The sequence below is a fragment of the Lissotriton helveticus genome, chromosome 5_1 (genome assembly GCF_964261635.1).
Source record: "Lissotriton helveticus chromosome 5_1, aLisHel1.1, whole genome shotgun sequence".
NCBI classification, from domain to species: Eukaryota; Metazoa; Chordata; class Amphibia; order Caudata; family Salamandridae; genus Lissotriton; species Lissotriton helveticus.
Window position 1 is genome coordinate 1,701,384,941 of NC_136065.1, and position 16,027 is coordinate 1,701,400,967.

At 50.9% G+C, this 16,027-nt stretch overlaps 1 protein-coding gene across 6 annotated transcripts in view; it reads left to right on the forward strand.

The window, feature by feature from the left end:
• Positions 1 to 16,027, forward strand: part of RNF212B (ring finger protein 212B) — a 1,495,999-nt gene that overhangs the window by 800,773 nt on the left and 679,199 nt on the right. The gene's annotated exons all lie outside the window — the stretch shown is intronic.

A 16,027-nucleotide genomic window follows, 5' to 3' on the forward strand; every position in this document is an offset into this window, starting at 1 on the left:
ACACGAGAGAAGACGTATGAAAGACACGAAAATGAAAGTACTAGTTGCACAATCTGTTCCTCAAGACAGTCAGAAGAGGGGTCCGAATCAAGCCAGTCATCCTACAGCTCCCGTTAAGGGGACATGCAATTATTGTAAACAGCCAGGTCATTTTATAAACGAGTGTGCAGTTCTGAAACACAATATAGCTACCGGTAAGACTAAAGAAAGACCACGTCCGCCTAGACAAGAACAAGTTTCACAGACTTCTCAGCCACAGAATGCACAACAGACAGTTCCAGCACCGCAGCCTATTGCTGCAACACAGCATGTTACACAGCAGATGTACCAGTATGCTCAGTCCGAGTATCCAGAGTACCAGCAGTACTCATGAAACAGCCTAGAGAGGGAGGTAGGCTTGCCTCTCATCGAGATTCCTGTAGATCAAGAAGGTCCCTATATTCATAGTCAAGTATTAGGGAAAGACAGAAAGTTTCTGATTGATACAGGGGCAAGTAGGACTACCATAAGTCACGCCGAGGTTCCAGGGGCTCCGCTCTCAGGCTCTAGAAATGTTTCCCTTGGATTTTCAGGAAAACCTATTGTAAACGAGATATCTAAGCCAGTTACTCTAGACGTAGGTCCATTGTCCCGTACTACTGATCTATTACTTACGAAATCATGTCCAGAAAATCTGTTAGGCATTAAGACACTGAAAGAATTAGGTGCAGTTATTTGCTGCTCCCCAGAGGGAATACGTTTGTTTTTACGTGACTTCAAGGGTCACTATGTATTACGAGATTTTGATCCAAGATTGTCAAATGTTCCGCAGCATCTATGGGCGCAAGGTCCAACTGATGTTGGTTTCATGCAAATCACACCCCATCGTGTGACTCTCAAACCAGGTGTAGTGTTACCACGAATCAGACAGTACAGATTGCCACCTGAGGCTGTAGCAGCCTTATCCAAAATAATTGACGAGCTCATTGCTCAAGGAGTAGTTGTAGAAACTGACTCCAATGTATGTAATTGTCCGATCATTCCAGTCATGAAACGTACTGATCCAAATGCACCCCCAGTATATCGATTAGTGATTGACCTTCGAGAACTCAATAAATGTATCATTCCCCAGTACCCAGTTGTTCCAGATATTTCTTCCCTATTGACAGCCATTGATTCTGAAGCCACATTTTTTACAGTCATAGACCTCAAGAACGCATTTTTCAGTGTCCCCATTCATCCAGACAGCCAGTACCTTTTCGGTTTTTGTTTAAATGGAAGGAGCTATAAATTTACACGAGCTCCTCAAGGTTTCACAGAAAGTCCTAGTATTTACAGTCAAGCACTTAAGAGACAACTAGACAATATTCACATGCCAACTGACACTGCCCTGCTCCAATATGTCGATGATCTACTGATCACAGCCCGTTCTGAACGTGCTTGCGAGTGAGCGTCACTTACAGTCCTGTATTTCCTAGCCGAGATGGGGCACAAGGTGTCCCCTTCGAAGCTTCAATTCTGTGTCCAGCAAGTGATCTACTTAGGCCACTTACTGTCCAAGTGGGGTAGGCAGTTGACACCCGATCGTATCCAGTTAATAGCGAGTCTTCCACAGCCCAAGACACAGAAGGAGGTACGTGCTTTTATCGGCCTTACTTCTTATTGCAGACAATGGATTCCTCAGTATGCATTTCTAGCCAAGCCACTGATACAGTTAACGACACAGGAGGCAGCCGTATCGACTGTCCTCCCTTGGACATCTGAACATACACTTAGTTTTAATGAGCTAAAGAAAGCTTTATGCCAAGCACCTGTTCTAGCTACACCGAACTACAGTAAGTCTTTTACACTTTTTGTCACAGAACGTAATGGTACAGCATTATCTGTTCTTACACAAGATCAAGCAGGACAATACAAGCCCTGTGCTTATTTTTCAAGCGGCCGCCCCCCTAATATGTGGGGTACACCTAGACCCCGAAGTATTACAGATGTTTCAAGTAATATGCTGACAGATTACCTAGCTTCCTTGATGTCTGCCCTACACTCTTGTCGTTCACAGGTTGCCGCCGCATTTCCAGACAATACCGAGGTGGCACCGCATGAAATCGTTCCCGGAAGTCTGGTTCTTGTAAGGAACTTTGATCGTTCAAGTCCGCTGGAGCCTCGCTGGAAGGAGCCAAAGCAGGTCCTCCTGGCCACCCGTACTGCCGTCAAGCTGGAAGGCAGGAAGGGGTGGGTCCATCTGTCTCACGTAAAGAAATTTTATGGACTAAAGACTGTTTCCAAGAACATTTCCGAGGATTTTAAAGACTGCCAAAGTACTATTTTCAAGGACTGTCCCGCAAAAGACAATGATACAAAACCCTCCCTGTTAGAGAAAACTCCGCAGCAGGAGTATAAGCTGAAATTAAGGTCTAGTAAAATAAGTCAGCCAGTTTGATTGTCTAAGTCCTCCCCTAGGTGAAACGGTTAGACCGGTTTCTGACATGTATAAAATAGACCCCCATAGAGAGAGAGTTAGTGAGAACTCTAAAAGTTGCATTATTATTTTATGTTTCCTGCTATATCTCAGCCTTATGATTACCTGCACGAGTTATGCATTTTATTTATGTTTTCCACTTTCTCATGTAAATGAGACTTCTAATGCTACAGTAGAACACACGTTTAGTGATCTGCCTCCTCATGAACTATCTTATCGTCTTGCTATGCGAAATAATTCCTTTATCCGCATGTTACATTATTCACACCAGACCAGCAATGCCACTAATTGTTGGGTGTGTGGTCGACTCCCCCCTTTCCAGACACCGAAGGGAGTTCTGCCACTCTTTCCTTATCCATTTTCACATACTGGTTCGTGTGGAGCATGGTCCACGTTAACGTCATCCTCAACTGATATGTCCTTCCTGAACAGTACATGTTTTCCAGGCAAGCAAGGTCTTCCCCACAGAACAGGGTTAGATCTAGAAAATGAAGTTTATAATTTGGGTAATTATTCTTCGAATTTTATGGTCTTGAATGTTCAGTCTGATACTACTCCAGTCTTACCTGCTATTTCAGTATTACCAGTCAAAGGCGAATTATGTGTCAGAAATAATGGTTCCGTACATGTAGGACATAGTGATTGTACTACTATTGTCAAGTATAGTGACAGCAGGAAATCTATTTTCAAAGCTTCACGTCATTCTTATTTTGTTTGTGGTCAGACCGCATATGTTCGTCTGCCCCTCGATTGGGAGGGAACCTGTTACATTGCATTCCTTCTGCCACCAGTTTTTCTAGCCCCACCTGACTATCATAGGAATTCCCACCTAGTACATACTAGACACAAGAGAGACCTCCCGATTGTCGATTATACTGAAACTGCTCTAGAACAATACATAGATATCAATAAAGGTGTCTTTCCCTACTTAGGTACTGTCGTGAATAGTAAACTGATACGTAGATTAACCAGAACCCTTGAAGCAGTAGTGAATGAGACTACCTCTGCTCTAGGTAACTTAACCGAAGAGCAATCTTTTATGAGAATTGTCGTGCTCCAGAATCGTCTCGTCCTTGACGTCATACTGGCCGATAGGGGCGGGGCATGTAGAGACATCGGATCTAGTTGCTGCATTTTCATTCCTAATAACGCGCCGTCTGTTTATTCAGCTATAACCAGACTCCATAAAATTGCCCATCTGTTACACCAAAATCCAGGCACCTGGACATGGTCCGGTTGGTTCTGGAATATAATTTCCGCCTGGGGATGGAAAGTGTTGTCCTTTCTAGGTATTGCAGTAGCGATCACATTCAGTTGCTGCCTCTGTATACAATGTGGCCCTGCGATTTGCGGCATTTGTGCTACCTCTTGTATTCCTAGTCCCATGTCCCGTTCTAAATCCAGTTCCAAGAAAATTCGAGACGAGCAAATGATACTATATGAAATGATAGATGGTATCATGAATATTGATGTTTCCTGATGGAAACGTAGTGACAAGGAGGGAATGTGGAAAAGTAAATTTTGCCATGTTCTGTGTCCCTACGTGTTCCCCATCCTATGTTGTATGTGCATGATTAATATGCATATGTATTCCCCATGATCGATTGAAGACGCAATTACAGTTGTGTCCATCTCTAGTATGCCAGTTTCCAGTTCTCGTGAAAGCTACGAGTATTAGGCCTATGTAAAAGTTACGTTGCCACGTTTCTCAGTGTGCACGTTATTTCATTGAAAAGTCCCCGTTTCTAGGCCTCAAAAGGGCCCGGACACCAGATTCAGCTCCTGTCTCCTGAGCCCTCGCTGAGGAGCGATACAGCCCCCACCTGTATCCCTGACCCTTCACTTACTTCCTGCCTCACAGTGCCCGGCTCGGCCTGGCTCTGCCTGCCAGTCTGCCAAGAGTATGTTATGATTCTAGTTATCAGTCCAGCCCTCCTTCTCTGCATTCCTAAAGCTACTGAATCGCATCAATAGTTTCCGTCATGGTCTAGCCTTTACGTCTCCATGTAAGAGAAATACTGTATTTATGGTCATTTAATATTCTTCAACACGCACTACATGTAGAATAATGCATGCACCAGTCTTAGTGTCTGTTAGCCTTTACCCCGATAACTTTTGGATTCTATCAACATGTTCTCTAAACATCAGATACTAGATAGTGTTTAGGTACATGTCGCCCTGACTCTCCAGACTTCAGTCTCTGCTCCTAGCGCAGAAGTCATAGCCCCCAGCTTCTCCTAGTAACACGTCATTGTCAGTTTACGCGCACCACTAGGTTAGAGGTCCCGGCTCCTTAGGTAGCCCCCTCCATGTTTCCGCCCCATTTATGACATATTCTGTTACGTTTACATCACATGTCTATGTATACGCCTCCTGTTACACCTACTTTCACCCTTATCTTTCGCGACTGCTATGCACCCCACCCACTGCTCCGCCTATTGTATGTATTGTAATGCAACTGTTTTAGTATATATGCTTGTGCACTGTTATTAAATGTGACGCCGATTCCGATCCTGCCCCCGGCAGCGCTGCCATCCTAGTCCTGTGCAGGTTGTCCTGTTCCTGTCCTTATGCTGTATTAAACCTGCAAACTCCTACTACCTCGAATCTTGACTCTTATTTATTGAGCTATCTGTTATTACTATATCCAGTCAAAAATAGATCCGGTATTATTTATTTATATACCACAACCCGGTCACCCACTTAAATAGGGCTATCTGCTGCTCTTCTCCGTTTTGACGCCTCCTTGTTAGACTTGGTTTGTCGTTCCATGGACCGGTTGTTCGGAGTTGGGGCAGAGGCCCACAGGGGATGGTGTGGGAGGGTATCCACCACCGCTCTGTTGAAGCAAAGGCGGCTTGGGGGGATCCCGGTAGTGCAGTGGGGTGTCAGTCTGTATTCTCTCAGAAATTGGAAGAGGGCCAGCTCGAGGTTTTGGCCGTCGGCCATGGGAATTTGGATAGTTTTATTTAAAGTTCTCATCAGTCTTTCGACCTCGCCATTGGCTTGAGGCCACCTTGGTGTTATCTTCCGGTGTTTGATGCGGTGCGATTGTAGATAGTCTGCTAGTTCACTGCCATTGAAAGGAGGTCCATTGTCAGTGCGTAGTTCCCCTATGAGGCCATGGGTCGCTAGGATTTTCTCCAGCTTTGGAATCACTTCGGAGGCTGCGGTGGAGGGCAAGATTTCAATCTCGGGGTATCTTGAGAAGTCGTCTACCACAACAAACATGTACTTCCCGCCCGGGAGGCTGCCGAAGTCTGCGCTGGCTCGTGCCCACGGGGCCGTCGGTCCTTCTTCTGTGACTACCGGTGCCTTCAGGGTTGGGCAGGCTAGTCGCTATGCACACCGGACATCGTTGGATGACGTCCTCAACCTTCTTGTCGAGTCCTGGGAACCAGAGCTTGGTTCGGATGCGATTCTTCGATTTCACGATGCCCTGGTGAGCACCATGGGCTAGGAGGACCGCTTGCTGGGTGAGGCTGTCATGCAAAACAAGGCGGGGTCCTCTCAAGAGGCAACCTTCTGGCGAGATGGATAGTTCGTTCTGCACTTGGTAAAGTGCTTTCAGGGTGGCTTGGGCTTCTAGGGTGCGGAATGACGCCGGGCTCTGTAGTGGTTTCCAGTTTCCTGAATGGATGGCTTGGATGGCAATTTGCAGGCAATCATCGTCCTTGGTGGCTCGTGTTACATCTTCAAGCGAGATTGTCAACGGCCTCGACCGCTCCACGATCATTCTAACATACTCTTCAGTGGCGTCAGCTTCTGCGGCCTCCGTTTCAGTGACCGGGCGAGCATGTCGAGACAGATAATCAGCGGGGTTTCTGGAGCCCGGCCGATACTCCACTGCGAATTGGTATTCTTGGAGTTGGAGTACCCATTTCTCAATGCGTGGAGGAGGCCGTGAGGAGGATCCTTGGAACAGTGGGAGAAGTGGTTTGTGGTCTGTGATCACCACGAATGGGTGTCCGTACACGTAAATGTGGAAATGACGGCACCCCCACAGAGTGGCGATGGCCTCTCTTTCGATTTGTGAATATCTTTGTTCCGTCGCGGTGAGGGTCCTACTTGCGTACGCGACTGGTGCCCACTCTCCACACGGTTGTTGCTGGGTCAGGACAGCGCCGAGGCCGGTTGGACTGGCATCTACCACGAGTTGAGACTCGTATCGAGGGTCAAAGTAGGCCAGGGTCGTGTCGGCGGAGAGTGCCGCCTTGGTCTTCTGGAAGGCCTCCTGCTGTTCTCGTCCCCACTCCCAGGTGGCTGTGGACTTTTTGAGGTCACGGAGCGGGCCAGTGAGGTCGGACAGGTCTTTAATAAAACGCCCACAGTATGTTACCATTCCAAGAAAACTGCGGACAGCAGTCACGGACGTTGGGGCGGGGGCCTCATGGATGTCTTTGACCTTGTCTGGGTCCGGCCCTACGCCCTGATCGGAGAATCTGTATCCGAAGAAGCTGATGTCTTTTCGAAGGAACTCGCACTTCTCTCTGTGGAGAGTCAGACCTCTCTCCTGCAGCCTGGCAAAGACGGCTTGGAGGCGTTGGATGTGTTCGTCTAGCGTCGCCGCGTGGACCAAAATATCATCACTCAGGTTTAGTACGCGTCCAAACCCTGCAGGACATTTTGAATGATGTTCTGAAACACCTCGGCTGCACTGGAGATCCCGAAGTTGAATCTGGTGTATCTCCACAGGCCTGCATGGGTGCAGAAAGTAGTTATCGGGCGGGAGTCCGGGTGTAGAGGGATCTGGTGGTATCCCGACCTCAGGTCCATCTTCGAAAACCACTTTGAACCTGACAGCTCGCCAATGATGTCGTCTATGGTTGGCGTCAGGTGGCGTTCTCTTTTGATTGCAAGATTCGGGATGCGCATGTCCACGCAGATCCGTACAGCGTCCGGTTGCTTCGGTTTTTTGGCCACTACGATGGGTGACACCCACGGAGTGGGTCCGCTGACTCTTTCGATGATTCCGGCCCTCTCGAGCACACGTAGTTCTGCTTCCACTTTGGGTCGTAGGTGGAACGCTATGCGCCGGTGTCTGAGGGCCACTGGAGCGACTGAGTGGTCTATGTGCAGACGGACGGCGGGCCCTCGCAAACAGCCGATCCTGTCGAATAGTGAGGTGTGTTGTAGTACGAGATGGTCGAGGCTGTGGGCTTGGACCGTAAAGGCGAAGTGGATCAGCCTTAGGTCTTGGGCGGTCCGCAGCCGAGGAGGAACCCGGACCCTTCTCGCGACACATAGATTTTTGTCTGTACATGTTGAGAGTCGTGTGATACCGTTGTCCGGAATACTCCGCAGAGGCGGAGGGGTCGACTGGTGCCGTAGGCGTACACCTGCACTCGCGTAGGGTGAAGCACCGGCGGGTCATTTAGAGTCTGGTATACGCTGGCTGCCATTAGGTTTATCGTAGCCCCAGTGTCGATGAGGGCTGCCACTGCTTGATCTTGCACGTTCACTGTGCACTTGGGTTCTGCGGATGGTGTTGCCGCCAAGGTATTGAGCATCCGAACTACGTGGACGGTAGCTGCGTCCGCTTCGTCGTCGTCCATGTCGCTGTTGGTGGCGGTCTCTAGCATTGGTTCTATTTGACGTACTCGTCGGGGTGGGCCGTTGGACCTTTTCCTCTGTGAAGATAGACACACACTCGCGAAGTGGTTGGCCTTTCTACAGGCGCTGCAGATTTTACCGTGTGCCGGGCATGTTCCGCTGTGGGGGGTTGTTCCTCCGCACCACATGCAGGGGCGGTCGTGAGGTGGCTGGGCTGGGTTTGGCCGAGGTCTTCGGGGTGGCTTCGTGCGCATGTCTGTGGGGTTCGTCTTGATGGCGCACACAGGTTCAACTTTGACTGCGACCGTTGGTTTTGGCTCCATATGTGCTGCTCGAGCTTTCGATAGTTCTTTGGATCGCCCGAGCGCTAGGATGTCGCGCATGGGCATGTTGTCTGTCTCTAGGACTCTCTCCCGTAGCTTTGAGGAGGCGCAGCCCTGGATGAACTGAGCGCGGATCTCGTCGTCCACATCCGGAAGGGTGCACGTGCTGGCTAGCTTTTTGAGTCTCGCGTGGAAGACATCAACTGACTCCTCTGGGAGTTGGCGGGCTTGGCGAAGCAAGAAACGTTCGTAATCCGCGCTGGCGAAAGGTTCAAAGTACTCCGTTATGGCGTCGCGCAGCGTGGTGTAGTTCCGGGGCGGGCCAGCTTCCACCACGTCCTTCGAGATATCGTGAATAGCCTCCCCTCCTAGGTGCAAAAGCATTGCACGCTGTCGCTCGACTGCGATGTCCGCCGCTACAAAGTAGTTTTCCAGGCGTTCCACCCATTTCCTCCACCGGGCAGCCTGGGAAGGAGGCGTGCCCGTGACAGCGAAAGGTTCTAGTGGCGGCACGGCGGCCATGGCCATCGGGAGAAGCGGGAAAGGCCGACTGCAGGCAAGGGCGTGGACGCAAGATGGTCAGGAGTCCAGGAATACGCTGGGGGCGCTTGCGGGTATTCCAGGTGGCAGCGGCGAGGCTCAGCAGCGTTGCACGCAAGATGCGTGAGAAACGGCAGGTGTACCTCACGCGAAATGCGTGGGATGTGGCAGGCGGGCCGCAGCGGTGCACGCGGGATGCGTGATGGATAGCGCGGGAGGTGCGTGGCAGGCCAGGCAGGCAGGCGAGGCGTCGAGGCACGAAGACAGGCGTGCGCTGGAGCTTGGCTGGGGCACAGGGGGCAGGGAGCACGCACCTGAGGCCACGAGGCTGATCCAGCTGTTTGAAGGTGGAGGGCAGCTCGTGAGAAGGTGAGGGGGCCGCCGGTGTGCACGCTGGATACCGCTGTGAGGCAGGGCGGCAGGGCGGCAGGAAGCCGGGCAGGTTTGGTTGGGCCTCCGCACAGCGAGGCTGGCAGCAGGGTGTAGGGTGATCGGAAACGCTCCGTTGGAGGGCGCGCCGAGGCGACAGAGCGGGCTGCGCAGCAGGGGCTCGCCTGGTGCAGAGGAGCGGCACGCGGTGGGGTGGCGAGACCACCTCGTCGCCAATGTAGTGATGTGGGTAGGCCTTTTGGCAACACAAATAGAGACCACACATGTATACTGTTGGTGGTCAGTCAAGTGCCTGCCACGCCCAGGGTCCCGGGCCTTTTTATTAACTATTGAACGTGCCCTCCGTTCGTCGGGCGGAACTATTTACAGCACGCTTTAGGGGGGGAAACAAATACAGTTATGCTGTTCGGGGCTAGGATGGATACGCCCACCTACTACAACACTACAGTGTAGTCACGTGTAGCGCATGCAAGTGCTCTCCCATTAAATCTAGCAGTCTATAAATAATAATTTGTCAGCGCACAGCACCCTTAGCGCGCACACTGCTTCAATTAGTCATTAAGGGCTAATTCATTTCTAAGAGACACGTCACTGTACCGCAGTTCTATCACAGTCAACGGGATGCTGACACAGGGAACAATTCGGGCCGTCCGACACGTCCCCGCAGGGGACACACATAAGAGGGCGGCCCCCATAGTGCCACAAGATGGCACACGGGGCAGCCCAGCGCTATCAGATCTCGGAGGGTCCCGAGCGTCACTTCTGGCCGTTCTCTCTGATGCTTTTCTCTCGTGTCTTGCATGGGGGGTTGTGTTTAAACACCATGCTGTGCGATTGTGTTAGGTTGATCAGCATGTGAGGAGGTAACTCAACTTCTAAGGATATTTAGACCTGGCTGAGTTTGGGGAATGCGCCGGAGGTAAAGGGTCCGCTGTTATAGGCTGGGTTTGTCACTGAGGTGCATTTCGCATACTAGGACCTCGGGCGTTACCGCGTTGTACGCGACCTCAGTACGCGTTGTTTGCCCTGGTTTTTAGGGTTTGTTTTCCCGGGTTCAGGTGCGGTTGCTTCCGGTCTAACTCGCGCCTCCCTTGCTGGGAGACATCGTTTAGTATTTATCGTTTTACCCGTGCTTGTGCTTTTTTGTGTGTTTTGCTTGCTTTTGGGCTAAGCACGGCGCGTGGTACCCTCTATCCGGATGTCGAGCGGGGCAATTTTCTGATATGGGGACAGTATCTTTCCCTGCCCGGGTGATTATTTCGCTGGATGTCTTACGAAGTATGGGGGTGGGGGTTCCGACTTTCCCACCGACACGGGCATCAGCATCGCAGAGGAGTAAAGGGGTTTTCACATCGGCTGGAGGCTGTTGCTTGTTTCCCCCCCCCTGTTTTGTATTAGCATCTCTACGGGTAGGTCTATGGGGTATCGGTGCACTAGTGTTTTCCCAGGCATGGAGGCAGAACCCCTTTCCTTTATTTTGTCCGATGTCGTATTTTTCTGGGCCAGCTATCCCCCCCTATCTGTCAGTCGGGTGAGTCCAGGCCCCGGGGGTAAGTGCGAACTCGGGCTGCCAGGGCTCATCTCTTGCTGATCCGGCCGGTCCGAGAGGCTCGCGGCGGGTTAGGGACTGGCAGTGGGATACAGTGTCCGAGCGCGGGGTTGGTTCGGGTCTCAAGCATTATGTTCCTATTCTTTTTCGGTGCAGCCAATTTTAGGGGGCACCATTTGTGTGAGGTTCGGCACCTAGGAGTAAGGGCGCCCAGTCCGGCCATTTGCAGGGGCAGTTTGTTCCTCATGTCCAATACATGTGGTTAATGGCACCGTGGGCGGCCATTTTAGGGGCACCACTTGTTGTTGTCCGGCACTTGTGGATAGGGGTGTCCGGTGCGGCCATTTTCTTGGCAGTTTCCTTCGAAAGGTAGGGCGCATGGGGGTTTTTGGGTGCCCTTCGATACGACCATCATGTTTCGTCTTACTTTGGGGGGACATGCACGGCGACAGTCTATGATGCAGATTTGTGGCACGTGTTTCAGGCGCTGACGTAAGGAGCTGCCTCTTTGGTTCATCTACTGAATGGTTAGGCATGTCTGTATTAAGTTTGGCCACCCTCAGGGGCATTTTCAGCCATCTCAGTGTGCGCGGAACGGCTTTGCGGGCCGCGCAACACGGTCCGCCCCAAGAGCGGGGAGAGATGCTCTTGCTCTCGAGACAGTGGGTTGCACTTTTGTTTCACATTTTCACTCGCCGTGAGTGTCGGCGGGTTGACATGCTGGTCCCGGCTGGGCTGGGGCACAGGGTTGTCCGTCCAGGCCTGGTGCACGTGTTTTTATTGTAGGTAAGAGCATAGGGTCCGGTCGGATAGTGCGCGCTAGTCAGGTTGTTCCCGCATGTAAACTACGAATCTCATCCCATTTCCCAGCCCTTAATGCACCTGGACTGGGGGGTCTGTAGTAGTTTTTCGTGCAGCGCTGCCTGAATTCCAACACGATGGCCACTAGATGGCAGTAGGCACACACTATTGGGTAGCCTCTTGCCTGTCCATCAGCGTGGTACTGGTTGTAGATCGAGGCTCCCCTCTAGCAATCATTAGGGTCGTTTACGTCCATTATTGAGTCGGGGCTGAGATTTTCACCCCAGACTTTTGCTCGAGGTATTTTCAGCAGTAGAGGCTTCTGGCTCTATACGTATTACTGTGGACATTGAAAATGGCTTGCGGCTTACATTGCCCTGTGTTCAATGTCGGAGGGGAGGTAATGGCGCCTCATTACCCTTTTTGATCACTGTCCTCTCTCTTTTGGCACTCTCACCTGACTCCATCGCCTGCAGCAACGCATGCGACAGTGGTCGCAGCCCGGGGTGGAGGTGCTGCGGCAAAGAACCTTTAGCGCTGTGGTTCTCGTCCTCAGGGGACCTGGGCACAGCATGCCGGTTTGCGTGTATTCCTTTTCTTGGCTGGGTGTAGGGGAGGAGTTTTCGGGCGGGTGTTTTCTCTTGAGGTGGTGTCGTCCCCCCCCCCCCTTGTTCCCGCCGGGCAGTAGGGACCATGTGGAGCTCGTAACTTGTGTTTGATATTACAGGATGTTTTACGGTGGTTCGCTTATAGCTGCTGGCAATCCGAGAGAGGACTGTTTTCCCGGTGTGCTTTTCAAGTGCTACAAGTACTTTGGGGAGTTTGCGCTATAAAAATGTTGGTTTGCTAATTATAGGACCAGAATCTGCTCAGTGCGAAGAGAGTTAGACTTTTGACCAATTAGTTCCCAGTTCGTTCCTGGGTTGGGGCAGAAGCCGTTTGGGGACTAATATTTCCTTAACACGCTCAGAAAGCGTGTATAAAAAAAAAAAATGCCCTATTCCCCGGTGCCTGAATGTGCAGGCAACCGGTGCACTCGTAAGCGCTCCAAGGACTTCCGGTCTAGTTCGAGCCGTTCTAACTGGCAATTTCTGTATTTTATTATAGTTATACCCCCCTGCCCGAAGGTTCATGCAATCGGGGCTAATGTAAAGCGCGCCTGACCGGCTGGCCGAGCTCGCGCTAGATATAGTAGACATTAACCGGATTCTATTCTCAGTGCGTGATAGCTCAGTTCGGAGTGCATTAGATTATGATGTAGTGGTTCCCGGTTCTATCCCCCGTGCCTGAATGTGTAAGCAATCGGTGCCCAGGCGTAGCGCTCCGAGAACTTCGGTCCGTGCTTTGTGTGTGACATGAAACAGTGTGTTACACAGCGTGCGCACACTCTCGAGGGTGTTCTGATAGGCCGTCTCCTTCCTCTTCAGTCCAATCGAATAGGAATGACCGGGACGAAGGGGATGTTGTGCGTTGCTAGGGGTACCTCGTGTCCGCAGGGGCTGCATGGAACCTCCCTTCTTCGAGCAAGCAACCTGAGTAGGACAAGTGTATTCCTCAGGCGGTTAGGCTTTCCTTGGTCCGCTTGCTGCATCAAGAGGACACGGTCAATCTGGCTTGTGTTCTCGGTTCGGAGAGCGTTGCAGACCGTTTGCCTTCCGGAAGTACCTGGGGTCATCAAGGGGCCCAGTGACTCGCGTGGCTGTTTATCTGCATGTGTTTCCCAGGTGTGCCCGGGTACCGGGGTTAGTTCCCATGGTTTCTCTGGTGCCAGCAGCTATCCAGTAGCCGTGCTGCTTGCCTTGCTGCTAGTATTTAACATTTTCCCGACTCCCTGGGAGGACCTTATGTGGAGCTGAGTGCCCACAGGTTTGAGTCTGGGTACCCTGTTGTTTTACTAGGCTTTATTGGGGTGTTCTCTCGGTAAGCAGTGGCGGAGTATGGGCAAACCTGGCACCCCATGTGTCTCATTTTTTATCCGTTTTTCTTATAACTATTGAAGTGTCTGGGCTTATCTTGCTTCCCATGCGCAATTGGAATGTGTCCTTTTTCACAGCAACTGGGGGCACAAGTAAGAGGCTGATCCTGGTGATCAAGTTTACAACAGGTTTTCCGTTGTTGCTGGGTAGGGGCTGTTTCCTTGGATTTGTTCTTTTCCTATTCACACGGGTATCGTTTGATAATGGTCAATCTACGTTCAACATTCCTGCATGTCAGGGCTTGGAGTAGGACAATCGGATTAAGGACACAGTCCTCCTCTGAGAAATACAGGGGTAAAAGGGAGCATTTTGCTGCCTGGTTGGCTCCGGGCAAGGAGCCTGTTTGCTGTGTCTGGTTAAGTGATGTGTCACCCCACGGGGGGATGCAGTAACTGCCCTGACTTTATCAACATTGGTACCCTGTGAAGTTTAGGACATCTACTTTAACAGCACTTTAGTCCTTGTTTGCTACATGTTTGGCACACTGTAAGGGAGAGGCCTACACCTCTTTCCTCTGCTTTTAGACCCAGCATTGGACTATCTTGTTTGCGTTTCAATCATGTCAGTTTTTGCCCCCGGGTTAGCATTTCATGTCATTGCATTGGCCCAGTTGCTCAGGGGAGCCTCTCTCGAGGGCAGGGGAAGAGGTCCTCGTGCTACAGTACTGTGGGGCATTTTCGCGTGACCGGTTCTAGAGGTTAGTACATGTAGACAGTTGGCCTTTCCCCCAAGCAGATGTTACTAGCAGGCTTTGTTTTGCATCCACTTGAGAGGGCTCTTAGGAGTGCATTTCACTTCGAAGTACAGCGATCTGATTGGTGTCAACATCTTGGCTTTGCTCTATTCAGCTAGTGTCGAACCGCATTTTAGTGCTGTGCGTTTTACACCTGGACCCTTTATGATGCTGTAGTACATCTTTCCTGTGATAACTTTCCACCTGTGTCGCACAAGGGGGAAGGGCCTTTCCCTTTTCCCTGCTTAGTGTTACGGGATACACTGGCGTCACCTAGTAAATTTTTACCCCTCTTAGTGTGAGAGTCTGTCTGGACTTCTGTAAGCGCAGCCGGGCCCGCCACTGCTATTTTCAGCAGCATGTTCACCGGCGCACTAAGTTTCAGGGTGGTTGGTTATGGTGCATGCACCGTACCTTTTCTGTCACCTCATAGCACTGTCTGGCTTTCTGAGAAGTCCTCTTTTGCTGCCACGGGGTCAAGATCTTCATTGACTATTGCCTTAGTTGTAGTGATTGTTGTAAAGTCTGGTCCCCAGATTAGTTAGACACTTGTGGCACGTTCAGCCAGATAGGGTTGTGTATCTGCACGAGGGCCTGTGATTGATCTAGCTGGGTTTTCACTTGGGGGGGTCCGCATGTGAGCAGGTAACAACCACTATCTTTATCAGACCGCATGTTTCCACATTCTGTTGAGGGCCCTCGGCTAGGTACACCAGTAATAGTTCGGCCCGAGTCCCACTTATTTAGTTGTTTTCTGGATCGAGGTGGCAATTGCTCCTTTGTTCACTTGATGGGTCCGGCTGTGGGCAGGTTTTTTCTAACTCAATAACTTTTTTTTGGGTTAACACGCAGTGGAGAGGACCTGGCTTGTCCACTGGCAGGGTTTCTCCTAAGACAGTTTCTAGGTTCACGTGCAGTTTCCACACGCCTAGAAGCACGAGTGGTAGTAGTTTTTTCCCGGGTTGCTCAACATCTTTGTTAGTCGTATAGGTTGCTTGATGTAGCTTCATAGGGTCCAACAAGTGCCAGGAAAGGGGGGCGAATAGTACTAGTTATCTCAATAGGAGATACTGTACTACGTGTAGAAGGGATGTGCTTAAGATCTTCGCACACGGGCCTCTTACTCATGTCTAAGAAGTTAGTGTACAGACAGTGGGCGATCCAACTTTACAGGCAGTGCCCGGATGTTTGAGGCCATGTGTGTCAGTCTCAACGTTGTACATTCTTGGGTTGGCACGCCATGGATGACATCTGGCCATGTCCTCTGGTAAGCTTTCGCCAGGACAGTATTTATTTCAGGTTTCTCTGGTACTAAGCAAGGTCTCGCTTTGCAGTCTCCCTTACCAGGTAGTGCTAGTGGTCTAGTATCTGCTCTCCTAGTAGCTCCACCAGGTCATACAGACGAGTGCAAGTTAAAGGAGGATGAATAGCACACATGTTATCACAAAGAATCCCTGCACTCATTGTTAGAAAGGCGTTGTCTATGTATTACTGGCCTTCTCCCATGCCAGAGAAGTTCGCGCCTAGACGGTGGGCGGTCCAGCCTATATATTTTGGTACGGTTAGCAGGCATGCACCAAGAGATGGCTCCGCTAGATCATCCTAGACAGTCTCCTAGTCCCGCCCTTTAGTCAGGTTTTGGCAAATGCGACCATCTGTCTTTTTTGGGGTGCATTATTGAGAGGAGCATGGGGGTAGAGCATA